The following is a 13,852-nucleotide window of genomic DNA, read 5'->3' as shown; positions in this document are numbered from 1 at the left end:
GGAGATTATTTCAAGATTGCTTGCAAGCCACTGTGTTCAGGTCCTGCAGAAAACGTCGAAAAATGAATTCCCACAATTACCGCTGGGAAGAAAAAAAGAAAAGAAAAAAAAAAAGGTTTTTGGAATGGAATCCAGGTAGATTCCATCACTTCAGCTGAGCAGCGCCAGGCAGCAAGCTGCCCCTGATTTTGGATCTACGAGTAAAGTTTAAAGGGCAAAGCTAGGCACTTTAATGTGACTTTCTGGAAAAACAGTATGCATGTAACCAAAATAATGAGTTCAGATGTGACACAGAGGGGTTTGCTTTAAGAAAGCTGAAGCAGAATTGGCACTGCAGGTACAATGGCAGATTTGACAGGTCACTCCTCAACACCATGTCAGATGTTACAGCTTGTTAGAGGTTGGCCTGAGTCATCCCTCATGCTCAGAGACAAGGACGCCAGCCTAGGAAGGTGCTGTTTTTATTTCCCATGGGAATCAGCATCTCTATCACCACACCAGCCTTGCTGACTTGCAATCAAATGTCCTAACATTTCGTAGTTTTCACATGGCAAACAAGAATGGTTTTGCAGAGCTCAATTAAAATTGATGCATTTACCAGTGTGGAAAGCACCTCAGGAAACTGAGCAATTAACAGGTAGAAGAAGAATTATCAGAAGTCTAACAATTAAGTACAGTGGCTCCCAGTATGAGGGCTACTGAAGACAGATATTCCACATACTTGATAGTGTTAGTGACATTTTTGGATCAAGCCCACCTCTAGCAGCTATCCACTGAAGTCACACCATTTATAGCAGCCTCTGTCACCAGCCTCTGAAAGGGTGGGACATCCACCTGCTTCCCATGCCCACATCTGCAGGGCAAGCTGCCTTGGTGCTCTTGTATCCTGCAATGTTTCCTTAGCTTGTCCGTTTCCACTTTTTAATGGGGTGCCAGTGATATGGGATATTCACTTACACACGGTGTGACTAAGGGGAAATTCTTCATTTGTTTTCCTTCTCCACATACTCCCAAACGCTGGCCTCAAATTTCTCTGTTTTCACCCTGCCCTTGCTCTCTGAACTCCAAGAGCCTCCAGGGGCACTGCCAATTTACAGCAGCTGTTACTATCTCCTTAACACACTAAAAGGGAGTTATAAGAAATCATAACAGGAATCATAAGAAATCTCTGTTATCATAGCTGGTGCAAAGTGGAAGAGTCAGGTTTCCACAGAGTCAAAAAAAGTCGCTTAAACATACCGAATCTGATGGTGGCTCAGTCAAATACTTTGAGGTCAAGATTAAAATTGAAGCACCTCCAAAAAAATAGTAGAACTAGTTTTTAAAGAGCTTGCTGAAAGTTTTTCAAAGGTGAGAAATTTGTCAGAAAACAAAATTTCAAGTGAGCTCAATCAGTGGTGCATATCTGAATAAAGACCTAGGAAATAGAAGAGTTTAGGAGGATCTGCCCTCCTTCAAGAATCTTCTTTATAGTGAGGAGGATATTTGTACTTTCATATCAATTCACCAAATAAAAATGATCACTGTGGATTTTAGAACAATCAAAATTAGGCTGGATACATCAATAGCAATGCATTACTATAAAAACTGTTAAACTGTTGTTTAACAGGTACATGAACAGATACACAAGGTGTAAGTCTCCTGGACAGGATAGTCTGTCTGGGGAAGAAGCTCTTCTCTAAGATTTAGAAACTAGAAACCAGCCTACAAAGGTGACCTCAGGAAAACCACAGATGAGAAGCTCTGCATCTACAGGAGCTATTCCATTACAACAGGTGTGAGTTTGAGAATGCACAATCCCAGCTGAATTATATGAAGCCCACTTTTAACCAGCATGAAGGTCATTCCTGCCCACCCCAAAGAAACACCAAGCCTGCCACAAATTTCACTTGCAGTCTGTCCCCAACACCCTGCTTTTCTATGCTGTGTAGGCCAAGAAACTAGGACATCTGCAGTGGCTGCAGGTTAAGGGTTAAAATCATGAATGCAGTTATACCACTGGTAAAATAAACTTGAAGTGACAACCTACAAAGCTGCCTCGGAGTGTTGTAAAGTATTTATTACATACTAAATTGCACATTGAGAATAAACATGGAAATAGATTATTTTGAATAACTTGGCAGTCTCACTACACTCTCAAGTAGGACACTTGCCAGTGGATCTACAGTATTTCATCAGAAAGGATGAACATTTTTTTCTACACTTGGCATAGATATATTAAAGCACTAAGGAGAAATCCACCTGCCCATGGTCCCTTGACAGGACAAGTTTCTGATGTCTCAGACCATGTTCTCTCCCCCTTGTAGCTGCTCCCATTCCTCTGTGCAAGGTGCAGAGAGTGCAATTAGAGAAGTCCAGGGCCCAGAGAAGCAAAGCATCAGAGACCGAGATCCAAAAATACTTCACTAAGGTTGAGAAGTCACAACTGGTGCAGGTATAATGGGAAGCTTGCATCAAAGTTGCTACTACAGATAAGGGAAGTCATGGAAAAAGGGACCTTTTGAGCTGAAAATTGCTTTCAGAGATAGGGCTATTTTTGGTTTGGGGCCAGCTTTTATGCTATTCTGTCCCATTCTCCCTATTTGTTTTCGTCAGCTATCCTGCGAGCTATTCTTCTGACGTTTCACAGAATGCCTTTTACCTGGGAAGCAGCAGACAGCAGAACTGGCTTGTTCACCGACACCACTACCTTTCACTGAAACCAAGGGAAGACAAAGCGCAATGTGCCTCACTGAAGACATGTTATGTCTAGAAAGTTATTTTTGGATACCAATGTATACTATTACTATGAGAACAAGCAACCACTGTAACGGTCTCTTTCAGTATGCTATTTTATTTTGCTCTGCCCCATTCCCTTCTTATATCCCATCCTTTAAAAAGAGTTACCTCCATCCTTCACATTATTCAAAGAAACCTCAAAGCAACCTCAAACCTCATTTCTGAAATCAAATCCTCCCACTGGCAGGATTCCCAATGGTCCGAGACGTGCACACCATACCCAGCAGAACGAAAGGAGCACACGCAGGGAAAGGCTTATCAAAGGAAGCAAGAGCAGCTCAGCTCAGCACTGCCCTCTCTGTTCCTAGCATCCTTGTGCACCTGCACAGATGCAGTTTTGCAGGAGCAGGGGAGTGGTTGCAGATGAGTCAATGAGTGAGAAATTAGGCTATAAGTATTCTTCCTAAGGCTTTGCAGTTTTACAGAATAGTCCTGTAAGAAAAGGAAAGATAACTCTTCAGCAACACAACCCCTACAGGAAACATCCAAGAAGAAACCAGCACTCTTGGCTTCTCTACAACTCTTTCTCCTCTCTGTTTTTTGGTGATGACAAATCTTAAGAGATCGCTTTGGCCTTAAAGGCATTCCAGCCTCTTCAGCAGTGAGATAGCTCCAACATTAGACAGGTCTTGATGTCATGACACTTGGTAGCTTTTCATGCACTGGAGGTTTCACTTGAAGGTAATTACCTGGTTATTTTGGCAAAGGACATCTTTTCAGAAGAGGAAGAACAAGATCTGGCTTGCTCAAGAACTAAAGTCCCATGATCCTTCTGCAGCATCAAGGACAGCACAAGTTACCTGGGGTGATCACAAAGAGATCTGAAGGAAGCTAGAACAGCTCCTTGTTTTAATCCTTTCATTTAAATAAGAAGATTTAGACTGTGTACATGGAAAAAAAAAATCAGGACATCTGGATCTGAATCTCTTGATTTTCAGCCCAAAAGAGCCACAGGCACTGTGCTCCGTGGATATTAAACGTAACATAGCCCAAGTGCATGGCAGGAGTTAGCAAGTTCCCTCAGAGGTGATGGTTATAAGCAGTGTTTCACAGATGTCCCAGTATGTTATGCTGTGAAGGCACCCAGCACCCTTGTTCTCAACTGGAGCAGGAGAACATGAGAGCTGTTGCATAGAACTATCCTTAAAAACTCTGCAAGAGGTTCTCGTTTCGGGACATCAACGCCTTTGGCATGGGCCAGCCCAGTTCACTCCTCATTGCTTCACGTCCAAATTGACTAGTGCTTGAAACAGCAAAGTCACCCTGGCTGAGAGTCCTGCAGCCTTTGAGAGAGCTCCTGCTTCCCAAAACGTGATCCCAATGCACTGTTCTAGACAGCCTCATTCTGCCCTGGGCTTTACACCATACACTGCAGGCATTAGGGCAGCAGGCCCAGTTACCAGCAGTGCAGTTTCACCGTGCAAGTGAGGGGATCTGCCTCCTGATGAACACCTGGAGCACAGAGCTGACACCTGGAATCTTGGCTGTCTCTGGCAGAAGCTACTTTGCAGCCTGTGACCTTGCCTGAAGGAAGATGCTCATGCAGCCCAGGTGAATTCCCAGAGCAGGGGGATCCCTGCTCCAGTACGCTGATGCCTGTTCCCATTAACAGTTACTAGATAGGGTGGTTCAGAGAGAGGTAAGAGGTGAAGAAATACAGTGGTGTGCTAATCCACGGGAAGCTCAACAGCTCCATGAAACAGAACTGCAGAGGAAAAGGGGAGAAAAAAAATCCCCTGGTATTAAGAGCTGCATTTATATATATGTGTGTGTGTGTGTGTGTGTGTGTATATGCACATGCATATATATTTAGCATCCAGCTGTCAGCTGGTGTGAAACAGCCAGATGATGTTGCAATTTCTGGGAGAAACTGCATCTCTCTGGTGCAACTCCAGCCATTTTTGCCGTAAGCTCATCCAGTGGGAGGCACCGCCTGTTCGGACACGCCAGCCTTGGGAAGCCAGCAGACATGTTTGCTCTGCCAGGAACCAAGAAGTCACTTGATAGGCCCTAAGAGACTGGTTCTTCCAGCTAATGCCTGATGAAGCAGGGTTTGATTGGCAGCATTTTGCACTGTAAACACTTGGACCTGAGCAACAGTGATGTATGTGCGCATTTTGCTGGGGAAAAAGGCTTTGGGGCACAGCTATGTCACTCCAAAGTCTGGAATGATTAATCTAATGGCAGATGCAATGAGTTCCCACAGTGAGAACTCTCCAAGCTCTGACATCTTCCCTCTCCAAGTGGTTAGAGGGGTAGCAGAAGGGATCTTGAGAGATCTCTTACTTTGATTACTTTGATAGAGTTACTGGTGTCACGAATTAGCTGTTATTTGGACAACTTGTCCCATTCTGCTTTGCTGAAACAACAAGCAAGCAAACACAGAAAATCATGTGAACCCCAGGACTGCTACTGCCCCTATCCAGAAAATTACATGAACTAACCAAGATACCAGATATTCCTGAAATACCAAAAAGCCTGTTCTGGTCAGGCAAATACCAGAGCATAAAACGATGTGCCTTCTTTGTAACCTGAATCACTCAAGCAGAAATAGAACAGCTGTGCAGACAACAAGGACCAACATCAAATGACAACTCAATCCACTGAAGAGAGTAGCAGCGGGGGGCACATTTTAGACCCTGCAGGGTGCATTAAAGCAAAGATGAGGTTGCCTTGATGGACTCGCTTGCCCTCTGCAAAACACATGCATTTCTGCAGTGCCTGATTCACACCCACGCAGCTCTGCCTCATTTTTGTCTTGAGGATCCAAACAGTAAATGTGCTCCCATGATAGGCTAATCACACCATTTCATTAATCATTTATTTCATCAATCACTTCCAGCCATTTCCCTAGGGCCACCCAGCCTTGCCTGCAGCTGCCAAATTTCAGGCTCATTTCATCTCTAACCTGGTTTGAGCTGCCTCACCCTCCTGCCTTTCAGATTTTCAGTTCACGTTTTCCTCACACATTTGAACTGACTGTCCCTGCTCAGTGAAGAGCGGGGCGAGGCAGGGGGGAAAGAAGGGAGCCAGACTTTATTATTGTTTTTGCTAAACTTAGTGTCTTGGAACCAGATGGTGCTTGACTTATTTGCTGCAATTCTAGAAACAGCCTCAAAAAACCAAGTAACCACAAACTGGGCAGTGCTCCGCACCATCAAGCAGCTATGGGGCTCTGACAATTGCAAAATGTTTCTTCGCTATGTGAAACAGCATCTTCATGCAACAGCATGTCCTGCAGTTACGTTAGATGGGATTCACCCAAGGCAAACTGGCGAAGTGTGCTGGCCCACGCTACCCCCAGCCTCTCAGAATACCATTTACCAATTTAGTCACTGGCAGCAGCAATGTTTTTCAAAACATCAGGACTGGAAAGGTAGTTTCAGGACCTGACAGCACCAAGGCAGCACTGTGCGCTCACAGGGACTGCAGGTGAGGGAGAAAGCATTCAGTGAAGCACAACAGAAAGTGCTCATCGAACTTGTAGTTTTGGTTTACCCTTTGCTGAACTACGCTGTTATGCCAAGGACTGCTCAGAAGTCTACTTCCCACTCTTGGAGGCTTTCTTTACCAACGTGTGTGATTCTCCATGGGGCGAGAAACTAAAAAGCAGCTCCTCTGGGCACATAAAGATAGCCTTTATTTTCCCCTATCCAAAAGCAGACGACATACCACTGTGAGAAATCCCCTCCTCTGCCAAAAAGATCCTTAGCTCCTCCACCTCCCAGATAGAATGAATCCACCTCCTTGCACCAGCGCATGCACCAAGGCTGTGTGAAAGATGGCAGGTTTGAGACTGCTTAGGGCTGGATTGAAAGCACTAACACCAGATCTTGCAGTAGCCTTATCGTTAGGGTAAAAGCAAGGTTGACACCCTGATACCGAGTACTCTAAACACAGCTTTAAATCCCAGAATTGATGCAGAATTGAAATTTGGCAGGGAGCTCCAACATGCACACAGCCAGAGATGCTGCTCTGCTCTCCTACAACACAGGCTCTTGGACACAGCAGCCTTCTACCAGGCCCAGAGCCCTGCAGTACACACGGATCACAGGAAGGCAGCGTTCACATTGAAACCATGACAAACTCTGTCTACCAGCACATCCCTGTGGAACACACGTCCACCTCTCCACGCTGCTGTTCTCCAGTAGCGCCGACGCCGCAAACGCCAATGACTCCAAGGCAGGAGCACGGCACTGAGGATCTGTGCTTTTGTGCACAGGGAGACCTTACAACGTTTTCAATAAATAGCAAGCTCTTCGGATTGTAGAGGAACTAGATTATTGGCAATTTGAGCGAAGTCGTTTCAGCCGGTAAGGAAGGTGGAATTCGGCAGCAGAACAAAGGCAACATATAGCCTGTTGCACTAGGGCAGACTACAGCGAAAGGTCAATTTTATAGAGAGGATTCACTAATGTAACTGGGGCACAAAGCCAAAGCACAGTATTTCAGTACTGGCTTTTTTCCATGGCTTACAGTGAAAGAACTGAATCTGCGACAGCCTCCAAACCACAGGCGAACAGCACCAGCACCCAACAAGAATCCCCCAAATGCATTCAGGCCTGTTTCAGACCAGTTTTCCTCTCTGTGTGTGGGACTGGAAATCCTCCCATCTCCTACCAGCTGCACAGGGTTCAAGAGAAACTCTCTGCTAGCCTGGCTTGCAAACCACTCTGGGTATGCTCACACATTAAAAAATGATCTCTGCCTTTCCCCAAAGTTAAGAGCAAAGTTAAGCAAAGAGCAGTGGCTGCTTTGGCTCTGCATGGTCACTGCAACTGGAGACACCCGTCCAAATACTTAGGGTCTTTTCCCAAACATCCCCACTTCAGTATCTATATAAGCAGACTTTAGCACTTAAGCTCTCATAAGGGGCAGAAAAAAAAAAAACAAAAAAGAAAAAAAAAAAAAAGAGGCTTTGTTCTGGCTTACCAGACACACTAGAGGATTCACGGAACCGCTCCTCCAGATCCTTTGAGCAACGTAGCCTTCGAATGTTGCTCCTATCTGCTATTCTTGTAGCAGTCTTTCTGGATGCAAAGGTCTCACGTACTTGGAACATTTTCTTTCTGCTGGCAGAGAGGGTGCGAGGCTTGTGTTATTTTCTGATACTGCCTGTTCCTGAACTGAAAATTCAACATCAAGACTGGTGATTCTCTTAAAAGCATTTAGAAGCTCAAGAAGTTCATATCAATGTTCTATGGACAAGTGTTTAGCTCACTTCCCACCACGATGATAAGATTGAGCATTAATAAGACACCATTTTTAATTAGCTCAGAGAATCAAATCAACAGTTCTTGCCATCTGTTTAAGCATTTCCTACATTCAGTGCTTCTTCCTTTCAAAACTCTACGAGACCTTTCCACTAAGCAGGGAAGGTTTAAAATACTCCACACTAGTCTATGCATCAGAAATTTTTCCAAGTTCTTCTGGGCTTTTCTTCTTTAGATCTCATAAAGCAAGTGGCAAGGAAAAGTATAGAAATGGCTGGTATTGGCCTTGAAGGACCCCAGCCCACTAAGCTGCAGGTGTCACATAGCAGTTTTTTAGAAGCATGATGCTTGCGAGAGCATCAGCAAAACTACTGAAACCTGAAAGGTGCTTTGCAGCAACACTAACCGAATTTGTCAAGTGCTGTCCACTCACTTCAGAATTTTGCCCATGCCAGTTTCTGACCTAGGATACTTCTTCACCTAACACCATGACTATTTTACTTTTCCGGCATTCGCCTTAGCAAGGCCTGCAGAGCCTTTTGGGAATCACAGAAGGGACCTCTAGAGACCATCTAGTCCCACCCCCCTGCTCAGGCACCTAGAGCACGGGGCACAGGACTGCATCCAGGCGAGTTTGGAAGATCTCCAGAGAAGGAGACTCCACAACCTCTCTGGGCAGCCTGTTCCAGGGCTCTGTCACCCTCAAAGTTCTTCTTCATACAGAAATGAAACTTCCTATGTTTCAATTTGTACCTGTTGTAATTGAACCCTTGTTCTGTTGCTGACCATCGCTGAGAAGAGTTTGGCCCCAACCTCTTTACATCTTCTTCTCAGGTATTTGTACACGTTGATCAGATCTCAACCTTCTCTTCTCCAGGCTAAACATGCTGAGGTTGCTTAATCATCTTCATTGCTCTACACTGGATCCTCTCCAGAAGTTCCACGTCCCTCTTGTCCTGGGGAACCCAGAACTGCATCCAATACTCCTGGCGTGGCCTCACCAGAGCTGAGGAGAGGGGCAGGATCCCCTCCCTGGACCTGCTGACAACACTCCTGCTCAGGCAGGCCAGGAAGCCTAGATTAGGTCTAAACTTTCCTGATGTGCCCCAGGCACCTCAATGTTTTTCTCTGCGGAAACGGCACTGCCAAGGCTCTACCGCTTTGCTTTACTCCAAGTGACTTTTTAAAGACCATTTCAGACAGCAGGCCTAGTGCAGACACAAGGCCTGCTGATCTAGTCTCTAGATTGTGGGCTGTTTTAAGTCAAGAGCTTTCAGTCTGGTAGGTTGGTTTTTTTCTCCATTATTTATTCCAGATTTGGAGGCTGAGCCAACAACAGCACTTCCCCAATAAAGTCACACAGAAAAAGCATGAAGCAAGTCCAAAAGTCTGTTGGAAAGGAACATCACACCCTGGGAAGAGGAAGAAAACAACAGCTGAGGTCTGGGCAAGAACATTCAACTGCATTCGCTGTCATCTTGAGAGATGTCTTGAGCCATCCTTGACTGAAACCATGGTGTCACAGGGGCCTGTGAGAAGATCATAAAGTAGTTCATCCCCCTTATGCCACAGGAAGAAAACTACAACACCTCTGCTTTGCCAAGAGCCAACTGGGAGAACTTCCTAGGAACTTCCTACACATGGTAGCTGTGATTCCGAACAACCAAGCCTCACCAGCAATACGCACAGAAGCTGGTTGAGGAAAAATGGTCTGATGTTTCAGGAATCCACTGGTGCTCTTCAGTACAGAGCATTTGTCCCCACTGCAGCATGAGACTGAAGCGAATGGACATGAGGATGAGGCATTTGTGCTAGAGAGGGGAAAAACTACTTTAAAGTTAGCAGAAGGTTTGAAAAGAGGAAACACCATGGCAGGGACCTGGAGTTAGCAGATGGTGGCAAAAGTTGTCCTTGGTTGTGAAAGTGCTAACTAGTGAAGTTAAAAGAATTAGAAGGGCCTTTCTAATGCTAGTCTGCTGTTGTGAAAGACAGATGGGAGGTAGGAGCAGGGGTGAGCAGCAAAGTCAGAAACCTTCTCTGAAGGAGAAGATACATGAGCAGTTCTGAGGTACGATAGCAGATGAGCTCCAGAGCAGGTGGGGTAACTGGTCAATATGCAGGAATTTCCCCCTAAGATACAGGCAGAAATCATGCCCTTGTCTCCAGCACACACTGCGCTCCAGCCAACTGCAGAAACCTCCAACATGCCCAAGCAAAGTTCCAAGGCCCACAGTCTCGTAAGAAACCCGTTGCTCTGGAAACAACTCTGAAATTAAACCTTCTCCACAAAGAGAATCTCTCTTACTGGGGATGCCTTACAGCTTGCAGACCAAGGAGAGGACTGGCTGGGAAATTTGATTAAAAGCTATTTTATTAGAAAGTGTCGATTTGTCATGCAGAGGATGGGAAAATCCACTGTCCTCAGAACTAATAAGCAAGAACATTTTTGTGACTGAAGCAGAATTTAAACTCTGGGCTCCCAAGTGCAAAACAAGCACTCCGACTAGGCCAGGCAGTTTCTTGCCTCAGTCATTTCTCCTCCTCCTCCCCTGATTCCTTCATTTAAATAAACAGCTCCCCCTTCCCAACAATTTTCATTTTATGACACAGCAGGAAAGAAACCAGAGAAAGGAGAGGGGAAAAAATAAAAACTTTGACAACTTGAACCATTTCCCCTTGTACCAGCATTGCATTTACTCCATTCTGTCACCTAACCACACTCATGAACAGTCTTTGCAATTATTGGGTTATTGCCTGAGAACACACTGCAACCAGACATGTGCTCCATCCTTTGCAGAAATGGGTCCATTTAACTCCTCCTGGGTCTTGGTGTTGAATTCACCCTTGGAATTGCACTGACAGTGGAGTCAAAATTGGAAAATGCTCAAGTCCTAATCCCAACATCAAACTACTCCGTATCAGGACAAGGGCTTGGCAACTAATGCCTATCCTTCATCTTAAGGAGATCATCCAGGGGTCAATCCGGTCTGTCACCCACCTGAGATTAAGTTGCTGACAGGAGAACACGTGCCAGGAAGTCTCTGCATTCCTTCAGGATGAGCGATAACCTAACAGCAGCATGGCTCCATCAGCTTTTACTCAACATGATCTTCACCCTTGGGAAAACGCAGACTAGTTTTACTTAGTGCTAAATCCCTATTAATTTCTGGTAACGCTATTCATACCCAACTAGCCCAAGCAAACAGGATTGCCACCAGGCTGCCAGAGATCCAGAAGACTTACAGACAGAAACCTGGGGGCAGGCAGAGGCAGAAACCAAAGCAGTGTCAAGCCCAAAACACTCTACAGACAACTATTACCACTCAGCATCAGCAGCACGGTGGCAGTTAAGAGTGCCTGTGAAGTCCTGCACCATTCTGGACCACATCTATACCTGCGTTACAAAAATGCTGGTAGAAGGGCCAGAAAGGAATCAAGCCCAGTTCTTCTGCAATACTGTGGCATAGTGCAGTCCTTTGCTAACACAACATGGGTACTCCCCAGACGCTGTCAGCATAAAAAGTGCTACGGTGTTCAAAAAAATAAAAAAAATGCAAAAACAGGCCAATTCTGCCATGAACATAGATTTTGCCATCCTTTCAGAGGGAGTAAAAAATCAGCAGTTCCCCTGTTTTCACAGAGACAAAATAAGGTACTAAATTTCTTCATAGGACAAAACCACTCTTTGCACAGACAGATCTCTTGATACCTCCTCTACAGCAAACTGGAGTAAAAGCTCCCACACCTCATTCCTCAAATTATTGCCCCACTCTCAAGTCACAAACTCAGATCCACTCAGAAGCAAGTCCCCAGAAGTCCTCGCTTCTTTTGTCATGCTCCAGCTACTGCAGAGGCTCTAAATCAAAGGCTCACTGTTTACCTTCCCATGAGACAAAACCAAAAGCAATTGCTGCAAAGCTTCTGTACAAAGCAAATCCCAGTCTAATATCACATGGCCATGCTGCGTCCCCTCAGACGTAACTCCATTGCAGCTGTCTCAGTTTCTCCACAACCTCTTAGCCAACAAAAAGACAATTTCTACTTTGCACATTCCTTCACTGCAACTAGCATCTCTAAACATTGCAGGGAAAGCTCTCTCCCTTTTTCTGCTGTTCCACAGACCTTCACTTATGTATCTGCTCCCTCCTCAGTGTGCTCTGCTCTACGTCTTGCTATTCACAATATTCTTCCTTTCTGTGTAAAACCAGAATGCCAACATCCCCTTCCGCAACATAGGAAAAAGGTGATATCTTACACATCAGGCTTTCAAATTTAACTAAAACTCCAGCCTAATACCCTGGCTCTTCTCATTTATATGCTGGAAAGAGAGTGTAACTAATAACTTGGAGAGGGTGGAGGGCACCTGGAGAGCAGAAGATATAAATGGACACTGCATTAAACCACTTCTTGGTGCAGGAGTGTAAAGACAGCTTGATGATACAAAGTTCTCCATTGCAGCTTGGTCCCTCCTAGACAGATGAGGTTAGATTTGACAAGGACAGAGACACTTAGAGCTCGCAGGTGTGAGGATGTGGCTGAATGCTAACAGAGCCAAGATTTCAGCATGATTTCATCCTTCAGTTACAGTTAGGGGATTTGCTCTTGGATGCTGTTACAGTATTTCAGACCAAGCCCTCAAAAACATGGGAGTTGGAAGGGAACATCCATAGCAACTATCACTAGCATGCCGGGGTAACGAGTGCTCGAGTCAGCGATTTGAGCCCACTGAAGACTTGAGTAATGTGGACAACAGAATTATTACTCCCCAGCCCTGGAGAAACATCTGCACAGCAGATGCCACATCAGCTTCTAGGTGTGAGGCTGGACATTTGCGGGAGGACATTTGCATATGTGTAGCAAAGAGTCTAGAATGGCTGCAATCCATTTTGCTGTGGAAAGAAAGTGCTTGCTTTGCTTTTCACAACAGAGACCTGCACATGGGTGACTAGCATAAAGGCATCCTCTGTAAACTGAAGAGGTCTAGTTTTTTGTTGCTTTTGTTATATCTACCAAAAGAAAATGCTGAATGTGACCATACTTCCTTACAGACAGGGCGCTTGTCCTTGTTTCCAGGGAACAAGGCAGCAAAGCCTTACCTCCAAAAATGTTTTTGGTCATGGGACACCTATGTAGCCAGTGTTAAGAGATTAGAAGACCTTTTTCCTCCTATTTAGTACAAAGATCACATCTGGAGGTCATAAGCAACTAGCCTCTTACCAGCTAACTAGCACTAAGCTCAAAGACAAGTTTTCTATCCCAGGTTTTGAAGGACCCACTGACAAATTGATCCATCTTTTCTTCCTTTTCTCCCAGACATGCCCTCCTCCTCGTCTGCCACTGCAGGGACCTGCTGCTCCTCTTAAACTGTTTTCAGGCTGAGAACTGCCTTTTAGGAACTGTGAAATAAGAAAAGAACAAGTAACTAAGAACAGCTGAAGTGTGTTCACATGGTAATCCACCTCATCCATCCATCCCATCTCACAAGAGCAGCTAAAGAAATCCTGCTGCATGCCCATGCCTTTGATTAAGATGGGAAGATGTAGATGTACCTGCCTTAGAAGTCGATGGCCACAATCACTTGTGCTCAGCAGTTTTGGAAAGCAGCTAAGCTGTTTCTTTCTGCCAGCTTTTAAATGAAGAACCATGGTTATACCTAGACATTATCACAAAACTGTGGAGTCAGAAGATGCTTAACAAAAATGACTCAACTGCAGCAAAGAAACAGACTGTTCAAGACAGCTGAGGCCCATACATTTGTAATGAAGGGGTGACGTTTCTAATCCTGTTCGCATAAAGTAAAATCTCCATGAGAAAAGAAAACAGTCCTTCCTTTGATAGGCCTCTCCTCTACACCTCACCAA

This window comes from Tinamus guttatus, unplaced genomic scaffold, assembly GCF_059628265.1.
Source record: "Tinamus guttatus ecotype Peru unplaced genomic scaffold, ASM5962826v1 Tinamus_guttatus_pri_ptg000702l, whole genome shotgun sequence".
NCBI lineage: Eukaryota > Metazoa > Chordata > Aves > Tinamiformes > Tinamidae > Tinamus > Tinamus guttatus.
Note: the sequence above shows the minus strand (reverse complement) of the source record.